Here is a 12,402-nt window from a genome sequence, read left to right on the forward strand (position 1 = left end):
CATCTCATAAATTACCACCCTGATCAATACTGGCCTCGGGAGGATGATGCCCAACTGTCCCCTCCCCTGCCCAAGCTGCTCCCTTTGCTCTTTTGGCAGCACTTCCCCAGAACAGCCCAGCAGGCAGAGCCCAGGGGAGGGCACTGCTGCTGTGGCACTGTGGCAGTGACTGGCACCGTTCACACAGGGGGACAACGATGCCAGGGAGACCCCCCGGACCCCGCAAGGGAAAGTACAGCATTGCCTGGCCCCAGTGCCCCCAGCCCATGGAATCCCATCCATCCGATCCCACTGAGGGCACCACCAGCCGCCCGCACAACGAGCCCGACACACCCCGGCCCTGCCATAGAGTCCCCCCGGGCACAAAGGGAGACTGACCCCTGGGCAAGGGCCATTTGCTTCCCAGGTCACCTGGTCCTGGGGTCCTGTTTTGGAGCTGCTTTTCCACCCCCATCCAAATCCAACCAAGTCACCCGACCCAGGCACCTTTTCCAGGGAACTGCCCGGGCCAACAGCATCGCCCAGAGGGACCACAAGGGGTGTGAGGACAGCCAGGATCCACAGGTTCTGTAAGATATCAAGCTAAAACATGGCAATATCATTCCCTCCACTAACATTTATTCACAGGAACATATTCCCACAGGTAGGGCATCTCATTCAGCACATGCACTACTTTTGCCTCTCCCCAGCGTGACTTCGAACTCCCTCTGGCATGGGTTATAAGCTCCTGCTTTCCAAAAGTGCTTCCCACTGACAGATGTGGCTGACCCAGCAGTGAGCCATGCATGCTCCCTCTCTTCTCCCAGCACTTGCTCTGGGGCTTTTCCCCATTTGCCCAGTGATCCGTGCTCACTGTCCAGGGGATCTACACTTGTTGCTTCAACCACAGGGCCGTTGGCAACTCCCTCCCGAGGCCTCGCTCCTGCCCCGGCCCCTGCTCTGGCTCTGGCTTGGATACACCCTTTCCATGTCATGATCCTGCCTTCCTGAGCGTGGCCTGACCTGTGCATCCTGGAGGAGCTTTTTACCCACGGCCTTACGGGGATTTCAGGCCCTCTTAGCATTTGTGGAGTTTCCACTAAAGCCCAAGAACAGACTCAGAGCCGCTTCTCCAACGGGTGCTACCTCGGTCTGGCTTCCAGTAACTTCCTATTCCCAAATCCTAAAGGCACCTCCTTCCCACCCTCCTTCTGCCAGAGGCTCCAACTGGCACCATTACCATTGGCAGGAACCTTTAGTTCCCCCTCTCTGGCTCGGATTGGCCACAGGTCCGGAGCCTGTTGAATTGCTCCCTGAGCTGTTTCCAACCCTCCCTGCTGCTCATTTCCCACTCAAACTCACAGATCTGTCCTGGGACTTCACGGCCCAGGCCAAGGATTGGTCCCAAAGGAGGACCTTGTTGTCACCAAAAGCCAAACAAACCAATTGACTGCTGGGCTTCCACCTCGCTCTGGGGGTGACAAAGCCTGAAGTCTCCTGCCTAGTCCTGGGCAACACTTCCTGGGGACCACAACACCTCTGAGTTCCTAAAAATATCACAGGTTGGGCAGCTGCTTGAATTTTGTGTGGATTAACTGCCCCCCTTCCTTTCCATGTGCTGCACTATTCACTCTAATGGTGCTTGTACTCCCTGACCCATTCCCTCACCCCTCCAACCATCCCTTGTCCCCTCTCTGGCAAGGACAGTGGGTCCAGGTGTTCTGCCAGGCTCCCAGGGCAGAGGGTGGGACTGTGGAGCCACCCTCGAGGGGGGGTAAACATGCCCTGCCTGCCCTGCCCAGGGAAAGGGAACTGCCCCCAGTGTTCCCAGCACAAGGCACCCTTGGAAACATCCACTGCAATGGGACACTCAGGGACACCAACAAGCACTGCACAGGACCAACAAGCACTGCACGAGGCTGCTCTGGCACAGGGCCAGTTTTATCCTCAGCTGTTCTCTGGTCCACTTCACTTTGTTTCCCACCTCATCCTGCACTCAAAACTTGCTGTCCTTGCACCCTTTCAGGGTGACCATAAATTACAGAGGCCTCTGCTCCAGCACCCACAAGGGCTGAACCGTCTGACAGGATCCATTTTTCCAGGGAATTCAAAGCTCCACCTGAGGAGCAGGGTCTTTTCTCCCCCATCCCCATGCTGGAGCTTGGCCTCCATCTCCCTCTGCTTTCAGTTCTTTCCCTGGTTGCACATCTGCAGCCCTGGCCCTGGGCGGAGCTCGGCATCCTGATCCCATCCCTCCTGGCCCCCGGAACCGCTGACTCAGCAATGGGGGGCCCTCCATTGCCAAGGGCACGGTCCCGTCGGGGCTCACGGGGGGAGCAGGAGGTCCAAGGGCTCCAGCCCTCCTGCTACAGCCTTCCACCACTACAGCCAACAGAGGAGCCTCTCCAGCCCTGCCTCCCAAGGCATCCTGAACAAACCCAACCCAACTCCACAGGACAAACTGCTCCCTGTCTGCACAGCCCAGTCTAACCCCAGAGACTCCTAGGTCATGCAGAACAACTGCCCAGGAGATCAGAGACTCCACTCCATCTCTTCCTAGCACAGCCTTGGGTGAGTTTGGTAAACAGACAAACTCAGGAATCAGCCAATGTTTTCCCAGTTTGACCCCTGTCACACCAATCACCTTAACAGTGCCAGTCCTTAATTCTCCCTCTACTGTGTTAAGGACTGAGGAAGTTGGACCTGTGTCTGACCAGGACATGTGCAACCCAAATGCTGGGGACTGGAACACACCCCTTGCACTCCTGCAGCTCTTACAGTCACATTCCAGAGCAAACAGCCAATTGCACCATCACTGCTCATTTCTTAATCCCAATCCCACCCTTCTTTGGCACTTGGAGCCCCACTTTTATCACCCAATTACAGCCCATGAGAGAGCTCCATGTCCAGCAGGGCCAGGTAGCCCTGGGATACTGTCAGCAATGCCTGAATCCATTGCAGGGACCTTGCTTTGAGCTCCCCAGGGCCGGGCACCCCGAGGATCTCCCCGAATAATCCTTTCGGTGCGCGCTGGAGTCCTCGGGGTGCCCCAGCCCGGGGGGCACCAACAGCACTGTCCCTCCAGGGGGCCCAATTTGCTGCCAAGGCTTCAATGCACAGCCCAAAAGGCATTTCAAGAGGCCTTCTTGGGAACCCAGCACCGTGGACGGGCAGGAAGCCCCAAGAAGGCCTCATTTCTAAAGGCAGGGGGATCTTGCCTGTGTCCCAGACTGGTCCGGGGATCTGAGGCCCTTCCCGAGAAAATCTCGGTGCCGGCGTGAAGGCCCAGAGATCCCTTGGAGCCACGGGAGAGCAGGCACAGAGTCCCTCCTGGGGGCCAATTCTGCTGCCTCAACTCAGCTCTGCAAAGAAGCCTCTAAGGCTCAGCTAGTGAGTTTTAGAAGCCAGGCATTCCTTGCTTAAAACACCCTGCCATGATCCCAGCCCGCCGGGTGTCCTGGCAATCCGCTCCCAAAGGGCACACGGAGGTGCCTCCACTGCAGCTCATGGGAGGGGGCAGCATTACAGGAGGGTTCATTTCCCTTCCCTGCATTCCTGGTCCACATTCAGGACATTTCCCAACCCTTATCACCATACACACCTACCCTTAGAAGGTTTCCAAGGAGCTCCACCGAGGGCCTTCCCAGGTCTGCTCTGTCTGGAGCCCTCCAAGTCCTCAGTGCCTGCCTGAGGAACCTCAACACAACTCACCTGCTGACACAGCAACTTGGTGCTGCTTGGCTGCTGCCTCAGTTCCCTTCTTCCTTCTTTCTTCACCTCCCTTGCTTGGTCCCTTGAAATCCCTTGGCTCAGCTCTGGGCAGTTTCCAGGCTCCATCCCGCTGCAAAAAGGATCAGCTCTTGTTACATCTCAACACTCAGACACCATTTCCCCTTTTTCCTTGACACTGGGCCATCAGGCCAGTGTCTCCTTATTTAAAGCAGAGTTTGACTCCTCAGTGACAACAACTGACAGCCCTGAATCATAACACAGGCTGAGACACAAACACGGATGGGAACTCTGAAGGATCCACTTTGTTCTGCTCACCAAGCAAAAGGAGCTTTCCTAACTCAAGAATAACAGACCCCACGTCCTCGTTCTGCAACTTTACCTGCTGTAAATGGGATCCCCAAGACCTGCAAAGGCCCTTTCCCCTTCACCTGCAGGGCTGGCAGTGCCACCACTCGACACGGCCCCAGTGGCTGGGCAGGAACGGAGGGGCTGGGGCGTCCAATCCATCGGCCCAGGCGGCACCAGGAGTTCCTGGAGTTCCTGCAGGGGAGAGCCTCAAGCCAACAAAGGATTAGGAAGAGCAGTTTCAACTTTAACATGTGTATCTCCTGGAAGATGGGGAGTCGGACAAGGCCTACTGGGGCAACAAGGACACACTCAAGGCTACCTATTAAAGGATCTCCTAGCACTCAAAAGCTACCACTGTCCTTCTGTCAGGGGGAACTCAGCAAACTCTCTTGGCCAAGAGCCTCCAGGAATATTTCCAGCTCTTGTGGCTCTCTTTTAACCATTTTTCCCACCTTGCACTCCTGGAGCTCTCACAGTTACATTGAAGAGAAAACAGCCAATTGTACCATCACTGTTCATTTCGTCTGTGCCAGAACAACATCATTCCCCACCTCTCACTGCCAATGCTCCACTTCTCCAACAGCTCCAGTGGCAACTGAACTTGTTCTGAAGGCACAAAGGCTCCTTTTGGGAGCACCACGACCCACCTAGACTGGAGCACTGGAATTCCATCTCCTGGACATGCTGGGAGAAGCAGGGAAGAAAACCAGGACCTTAGGAGTGAACTGGGGGCACCTCTTCATCCAACAGCAGCTCCAAGAAAGGTACTGAGTCAACACCTCACCAAAGACACAGGAAAACAAGTGCCAACACCTTGAAAATCACTTCAGTTTTCAACTGATAAAGCAAAACAAACAACAACAAAAAAAGCTTTTCAGACTCTTGGGAAGAGTCCATCCCACTTTAACCAGTTTGGGGGACTCGTTCCCAGCCTCCTGAGGTTCATTTCCCACCTCACTCGGGGCTGCAGTACACCTGCTTCTACACACACACACAAGGAGCTGCTGCTCCTGGATTCCAGTCTCCTGGTTCTCCCTGCAACTCCTCCAGCTGTCTGCCCAGCTCTCCAGTGCCCATTCCTTTGCCCACTGCACTGGTTCACAGCCCCAGGGCTCCCAGGGCCACCCTGGGCTCTCCCCTGCCCCGACACTCAGGGCCCTTTCCCAGCCCCGACTCCATCCAGCACTGCCCCAGCTGCTGGCAGCTGCAATTCTCCTGCTCCTGCCCTCCCTCTGCCTGCAAACACCCCTGCCAGCTCCTGCACCCCCACCTCTTACCTCCCAGGCAACATCAGCTGCATCCTCCTGGATCCTCCAGCTGGATGCTGCTGGCTCTGGGCAGCTCCCACCCTTCACCAGGGGATGCCAAAGGGAGCTCTGGGGACTGTCCCGAGGGCAGGGGACACCCACTGTGGGTCACACCAACACTCAGCCAGCTCAGGCCTGGGCTCTTCTGCCTGCAGGGCAACCAACAGCCAAGCAGGGACACTGGGACACTGAAAGGAAACAGGCACAACAGGCTCAGGAGCCTGGCACACCACAGCCCCCAAACCTGACCAGGCTCCAGCTGCTGCACAGACCTGTGGCCACACAGGACCCAAACCCACCCCCAGCACAGACAACCCTGGGGACGCCAAGCTGCTCATTCCCAACCACAACCAAACATCCAGTGCCACTGTCTGCCAGCCCCTGCTCCCAGAAATCAATCACCTTGCCCATTTCCTTTCTTTACTGGTCCTTGCATTCCCATTCTACTATCAAACCATGATTAGCAAATTTAGCTGTTACTGGAACCAAGGCAGCTTGGCTTCCTAATTTTAAAGGATACTGGGTTTGCCTTACCAGTAGAGACTCAGGCTTAGGGGTAATTCTTACAGGTTCTGCCCTTGTCCATTTTCTTGGAATTCCACTGGCCCACACCACAGGAACAACTGCAGCTGCCACTTCAGTCGGGTCCTTGCTCTGACAGGAGTTATTCCCTGCACAACAAGAGCTGCTGCTTGGACACATTTAGTTTCAGCAATTACAGTGTCAATAGCCCCAGTTTTCCATTTCATTGCTGCCTCAACTTTTCCACTCCATCTCTTCCTAGCACAGGTTTGGGTGAGTTTGGCAAACAGACAAACTCAGGAATCACCCAATGTTTTCCCAGTCTGACCGCTGTCACACCAATCACCTTAACAGTGCCAGTCCTTAATTCTCCTTCTACTGTGTTAAGGACTGAGGAAGTTGAACCTGTGTCTGACCAGGACATGTGCAACCCAAATGCTGGGGACTGGAACACACCCCTTGCACTCCTGCAGCTCTTACAGTCACATTCCAGAGCAAACAGCCAATTGCACCATCACTGCTCATTTCTTAATCCCAATCCCACCCTTCTTTGGCACTTGGAGCCCCACTTTTATCACCCAATTACAGCCCATGAGAGAGCTCCATGTCTAGCAGGGCCAGGTAGCCCTGGGATACTGTCAGCAATGCCTGAATCCATTGCAGAGACCTTGCTTTGAGCTCCCCAGGGCCGGGCACCCCGAGGATCTCCCCGAATAATCCTTTCGGTGCGCGCTGGAGTCCTCGGGGTGCCCCAGCCCGGGGGGCACCAACAGCACTGTCCCTCCAGGGGCCCAATTTGCTGCCAAGGCTTCAATGCACAGCCCAAAAGGCATTTCAAGAGGCCTTCTTGGGAACCCAGCACCGTGGACGGGCAGGAAGCCCCAAGAAGGCCTCATTTCTAAAGGCAGGGGGATCTTGCCTGTGTCCCAGACTGGTCCGGGGATCTGAGGCCCTTCCCGAGAAAATCTCGGTGCCGGCGTGAAGGCCCAGAGATCCCTTGGAGCCACGGGAGAGCAGGCACAGAGTCCCTCCTGGGGGCCAATTCTGCTGCCTCAACTCAGCTCTGCAAAGAAGCCTCTAAGGCTCAGCTGGTGAGTTTTACAAGCCAGGCATTCCTTGCTTACAACACCCTGCCATGATCCCAGCCCGCCGGGTGTCCTGGCAATCCGCTCCCAAAGGGCACACGGAGGTGCCTCCACTGCAGCTCGTGGGAGGGGGCAGCATTACAGGAGGGTTCATTTTCCTTCCCTGCATTCCTGTTCCATATTCAGGACACTCTCAACACCTGTTCCCATATACAGAAACCTTTATAAGGTCTCACCATCAGGGGTCTCTGGTGCTCACCTGTGCCTGCAGCCCCCAAAGTTCTCAGTGACCACCTTATCAACTTCAAGACAACTCACCTGGTTGTAGAGGAGCTCGGTGCTGCTTGGCTGCTGCCTCAGTTCCCTTCTTCATTCTTTCTTTACTTTGCTTGCTCAGTCCCTTTCAGTTCCTTGGCTCAGCTCCAGGCAGTTTCTAGGGTACATCCCACTGCAAAAACTACCAGTTCTTGGTACACCTCAGAACTCAGACATCAGGGAGCCAGGCAGAAATCAACTAATCCAGGGCACTGCCTCCAAATATTGGGACAAAAACACCATAACATTCCACAGCCTCCCTTGGCAAATAAACCCCAAACTGCTCAGACACAAACAATAACCTGCACACTACAACAATCTGGCCCTGTGGGTTCAACCCGGCCAAGTCAGCGGGGACATTACACAAGGTCAACTTTCTTCCACGTTTCAGTTGTGATACAAAAATCAGGGAGATCACAGACTCTCCCACACAGTTCTACTCTGAGGAGAGAAGGAAACCAAAGCCATCCCCAGGGCTGCAATAGCTCAGGCTCCCGAAAAGGCCCAGGGGTTTCAGGTTTCTGAGGGGCTTCACCGAGGGCCTTCCCAGGTCTGCTCTGTCTGGAGCCCTCCAAGTCCTCAGTGCCTGCCTGAGGAACCTCAACACAACTCACCTGCTGACACAGCAACTTGGTGTTGCTTGGCTGCTGCCTCAGTTCCCTTCTTCCTTCTTTCTTCACCTCCCTTGCTTGGTCCCTTGAAATCCCTTGGCTCAGCTCTGGGCAGTTTCCAGGCTCCATCCCACTGCAAAAAGGATTAGCTCTTGTTACATCTCAACACTCAGACATCATTTCCCCTTTTTCCTTGACACTGGGCCATCAGGCCAGTGTCTCCTTATTTAAAGCAGAGTTTGACTCCTCAGTGACAACAACTGACAGCCCTGAATCATAACACAGGCTGAGACACAAACACGGATGGGAACTCTGAAGGATCCACTTTGTTCTGCTCACCAAGCAAAAGGAGCTTTCCTAACTCAAGAATAACAGACCCCACGTCCTTGTTCTGCAACTTTACCTGCTGTAAATGGGATCCCCAAGACCTGCAAAGGCCCTTTCCCCTTCACCTGCAGGGCTGGCAGTGCCACCACTCGACACGGCCCCAGTGGCTGGGCAGGAACGGAGGGGCTGGGGCGTCCAATCCATCGGCCCAGGCGGCACCAGGAGTTCCTGGAGTTCCTGCAGGGGAGAGCCTCAAGCCAACAAAGGATTAGAAAGATTTTAAACATTTCAATTTTCAACTTTAATATGTGTATCTCATGGACTATGGGGAGTTGGACAAGGCCTACTGGGGCAACAAGGACACACTCAAGGCTACCTATTCAAAGGATCTCCTAGCACTCAAAAGCTATCACTGTCCTTCTGTCAGGGGGAACTCAGCAAACTCTCTTGGTCAAGAGCCTCCCGCAGCATTTCCAGCTCTTTTGGCTCCCTTTTAATCTTTTCTCCCATCACTGTAGCTGGGACTATCACCTGCCCTACAGGGGGAACAGCCCACAAAGATCACCATCAGGGATGCCATGAACTCAAAGTCCCTTCTCAGGCAGGTCACTGCACACCTTGGCCTTTCTTTGCCCTCCCCACCAAAGATGCTGCCAACAGTTCTGAGACATCTGGCAGACCCAGAGCTCTCCTCAGGGAATGCTTCAGCTGCTTAAAGGCTGCCCTTGCACCATCCAGCCAAGGCAGCAAATCCTTACAGGCTCTGTTTTTAAAAGTTGGCATCACAGTCTTACCACACATCCAGAGGGAGCAATCCAGAGTCCAGCCCGTGCCACCATTCCCAGGGAAGCAGTTCCTGGGCTGTCTGGGGCTCAGGGAGGAGTCACGGGGCTTCTCTTCTTCCTTCCCGCTTTCCCCATTTTCTCCTGCAAAAGCAAAGGTTTCTTGGCTTTCCTCGCTCCAGGAGATGCAGCAAAGGCCATCTTTTAAATCCAATACTGGAAACTACTCGAGGTTGTCACTTACAGGGGTTCTCTCAGGTCCTGCACTCATCAATCATCTTGGCCATTGGTTTTCTTGGCAGGTTCTTGCATTCACATTCTATAAGCAAACCAGGAGGAGCAAATTTAGCTGTAACTGCAACCAATCCAAGCTGGCATTCTGATTTTAAAGGATACTGGGTTGGCCTTACCAGGAGAGATCCCACATTAGAGGTAAAACCTACAGGTTCTGCCCTCTTCCACTCTCCTGCAATTCCACTGGCCCACACCACAGGAACAACTGCAGCTGCCACTTCAGTCGGGCCCTTGCTGCTGACAGGAGTTATTCCCTGCACAACAAGAGCTGCTGCTTGGACACATTTAGTTTCAGCAATTACAGTGTCAATAGCCCCAGTTTTCCATTTCATTGCTGCCTCAACTTTTCCACTCCATCTCTTCCTAGCACAGGTTTGGGTGAGTTTGGCAAACAGACAAACTCAGGAATCACCCAACGTTTTCCCAGTCTGACCCCTGTCACACCAATCACCTTAACAGTGCCAGTCCTTAATTCTCCCTCTACTCTGTTAAGGACTGAGGAAGTTGGACCTGTGTCTGACCAGGACATGTGCAACCCAAATGCTGGGGACTGGAACACACACCTTGCACTCCTGCAGCTCTTACAGTCACATTCCAGAGCAAACAGCCAATTGCACCATCACTGCTCATTTCTTAATCCCAATCCCACCCTTCTTTGGCACTTGGAGCCCCACTTTTATCACCCAATTACAGCCCATGAGAGAGCTCCATGTCTAGCAGGGCCAGGTAGCCCTGGGATACTGTCAGCAATGCCTGAATCCATTGCAGGGACCTTGCTTTGAGCTCCCCAGGGCCGGGCACCCCGAGGATCTCCCCGAATAATCCTTTCGGTGCGCGCTGGAGTCCTCGGGGTGCCCCAGCCCGAGGGGCACCAACAGCACTGTCCCTCCAGGGGCCCAATTTGCTGCCAAGGCTTCAATGCACAGCCCAAAAGGCATTTCAAGAGGCCTTCTTGGGAACCCAGCACCGTGGACGGGCAGGAAGCCCCAAGAAGGCCTCATTTCTAAAGGCAGGGGGATCTTGCCTGTGTCCCAGACTGGTCCGGGGATCTGAGGCCCTTCCCGAGAAAATCTCGGTGCCGGCGTGAAGGCCCAGAGATCCCTTGGAGCCACGGGAGAGCAGGCACAGAGTCCCTCCTGGGGGCCAATTCTGCTGCCTCAACTCAGCTCTGCAAAGAAGCCTCTAAGGCTCAGCTGGTGAGTTTTACAAGCCAGGCATTCCTACACACTCTGAGATATTTTTAGAGCTTACTGAGTGAAAAACCATAAAGCTTTTATCAGGGACATCTGACCTCCAACAGGCAGCTCCTTTCCCCTTTCTGTACAAAGTTACTTCTCTGGTATCATTTAATACCAAGTGCCCAGGAACCCCAGACTGTGCTTTCCAGAACAGAAAATAAACAGAGGGAAGGAGCTTTGCACGAGTGTAACACACTCCAGAACAGACCTGACTTTAGTTGTGCTCTTTGTGTTCAAACACAGCAGACAAAAGCTCCAGCAGGAGAGCTGGCACATGACCCATGGTACCCGGAAAGTCCCTCTCACGAGGGCTGTAGGAACATCACAGCTGTACGAGTCCCTGCAGATGCCTGGGGATCCTCTCCATCCACCACGTGCTCTCCCAACAGCAGAAAAGGTGACCTCAGGGACATGGTGGCACTCGACATCCTGCTGAGAGAGCAAGGAAACCTTTAGCATAAAGCTGGGAAGGAATCTAAAGCTTCCTTTCCTAGGGAGTTTTGTGAAGTCTGCAGATAAGAAAGGGAAAATTTGCATCTCCTTTGGTACAGGTGTCAACAGAGGCCGAGACTTCTTGCCTTTTCCAGACAACTGTGCCCTTTTTGGCTCCCTGGCAGCTCCCATGGCACCAGAACCCCCTTCCTGCACACCCACGGGCGTCACACACAGGCACCCACACACCTTTGCTCCAGCCCACACGTGGCCAACATTTCCTCACCCTAGACATGCCAAGGGGAGTATTTCTGCTAAAGAGCACAGCAACTCCCCTGTCCTTGCAAACTGCCTCCCTGCAAAAAAGGAATCATTTTACCAGGACAATTCCCCCACAGTCAAGGTCTTTTCAAACCTGTTCAGGGTCCCTCCCAGCTTCTGCCTGTCCTCGCATTTAAAGGCACGGGCATATTCTATCTGCCAACAGCAAACCCAGCTCCTCCCTGGCAGTACAAGCCCCGCTCTTACCTGGACAGACTCCCGGGCTCGGCACAGCTGGGGGTCATGGAGCAGCTTCCCGAGGCCCTTCTCTCTCCCCGCAGGAAGCACAACTCGCCTCCGCACCAGGGGAAACCACGAGCCAGCCTGGAAACCGACACAGAGCGAGCAAAAAGCATTAACGCAGCGCCGAAAATGCAAGTTCAAGCAGTCTTTGCCTCGTAACCCTGCACGGGGAAAGGTTTTGGAATTGCAAAGCAAAACCCGAGACACCCAGAGAGCACCAGCCCCGCAGCCCTGCCCCGGCTCCCCCCGGGGTCACCCGGCAGGTAAGGGGCTTACCCGGTCCCCGCCGCCCAGCACAACGCGCCCCTAAACGCTCGCAGCTGCCCCGGTCCATAAACCCAGCGGCCCAGGCGCTCTCCCCTCCGCAGCCCGGGCAGCAGCGGAGCCGCCCCCGCAGCCCTCACACACAACCGCCCGCACCTGCCCCGCCGGCCCTTCTATAGCGCGGGCCGGCAGCGCTGCCCAATCAGCACTCGAGCGCCTCCGCCCAATCGCAGCCCGCCTGGCCCTGCGGCCCCGCCCCGCCCGCTCAGCCCGGCCCCGCCCCTCGGCGCGGCCCCGCCCCCCGTTCCCTCAGCGCGGCTCCCGCCGCCGCCGCCGCCCCGGCAGCGCTGCTGGGGCCGGGGAAGGGCGGGTGGGAGCTCCGCGGGCACGGCCCGGCCGGGAGCTCTCGCGGGATAAGGGGAGCGGGGCCTACGGGGACAGCGGCGTTCTCGGGGGCGGGGCGGGCGGGCCGGGGGCCGGCTCGAAGGGCGGGGCCGGCGGGCCGGGGGGTGGGGCCGGCGCGAGCCGGGGGGGGTCGAGATGCGGAGCCGGGCGGGTCGAGGGGCGGGGCCGGGGCGATCCCGCGGCGCTTCGCTCTGGGG

At 55.8% G+C, this 12,402-nt stretch overlaps 4 long non-coding RNA genes across 5 annotated transcripts in view; all 4 read right to left on the reverse strand.

Moving 5' to 3' along the window:
• Positions 1-1,544, reverse strand: part of LOC116785723 — an 18,021-nt gene extending 16,477 nt beyond the window's left edge. Inside the window, exon 1 of the long non-coding RNA XR_004356669.1 lies at positions 1,445-1,544. This is a non-coding gene — a long non-coding RNA (uncharacterized LOC116785723). The remainder of the gene's footprint in view (positions 1-1,444) is intronic.
• A 3,244-nt stretch (positions 1,545-4,788) lies between these two features.
• LOC116785726 lies at positions 4,789-5,993 on the reverse strand. Its single transcript, XR_004356673.1, has 3 exons — positions 5,934-5,993; positions 5,337-5,515; positions 4,789-4,896 (listed from the first exon to the last, which is right to left on the reverse strand). It is a non-coding gene; the product is annotated as an uncharacterized LOC116785726 (long non-coding RNA).
• Positions 5,994-7,215: 1,222 nt separating this feature from the next.
• LOC116785701 lies at positions 7,216-9,487 on the reverse strand. Its single transcript, XR_004356637.1, has 4 exons — positions 9,452-9,487; positions 9,021-9,327; positions 7,903-8,032; positions 7,216-7,421 (listed from the first exon to the last, which is right to left on the reverse strand). It is a non-coding gene; the product is annotated as an uncharacterized LOC116785701 (long non-coding RNA).
• A 1,449-nt stretch (positions 9,488-10,936) lies between these two features.
• Positions 10,937-11,827, reverse strand: LOC116785731. 2 transcript variants are annotated; one of them, XR_004356679.1, is made up of 3 exons: positions 11,813-11,827; positions 11,501-11,617; positions 10,937-10,972 (listed from the first exon to the last, which is right to left on the reverse strand). It is a non-coding gene; the product is annotated as an uncharacterized LOC116785731 (long non-coding RNA). The 2 variants fall into 2 exon arrangements; XR_004356680.1 differs by having other exon boundaries at positions 10,940-10,990.
• Between the last annotated feature and the right edge of the window lie 575 nt (positions 11,828-12,402).

This window comes from Chiroxiphia lanceolata, chromosome 4 (genome assembly GCF_009829145.1).
Source record: "Chiroxiphia lanceolata isolate bChiLan1 chromosome 4, bChiLan1.pri, whole genome shotgun sequence".
Taxonomy (NCBI): Eukaryota; Metazoa; Chordata; class Aves; order Passeriformes; family Pipridae; genus Chiroxiphia; species Chiroxiphia lanceolata.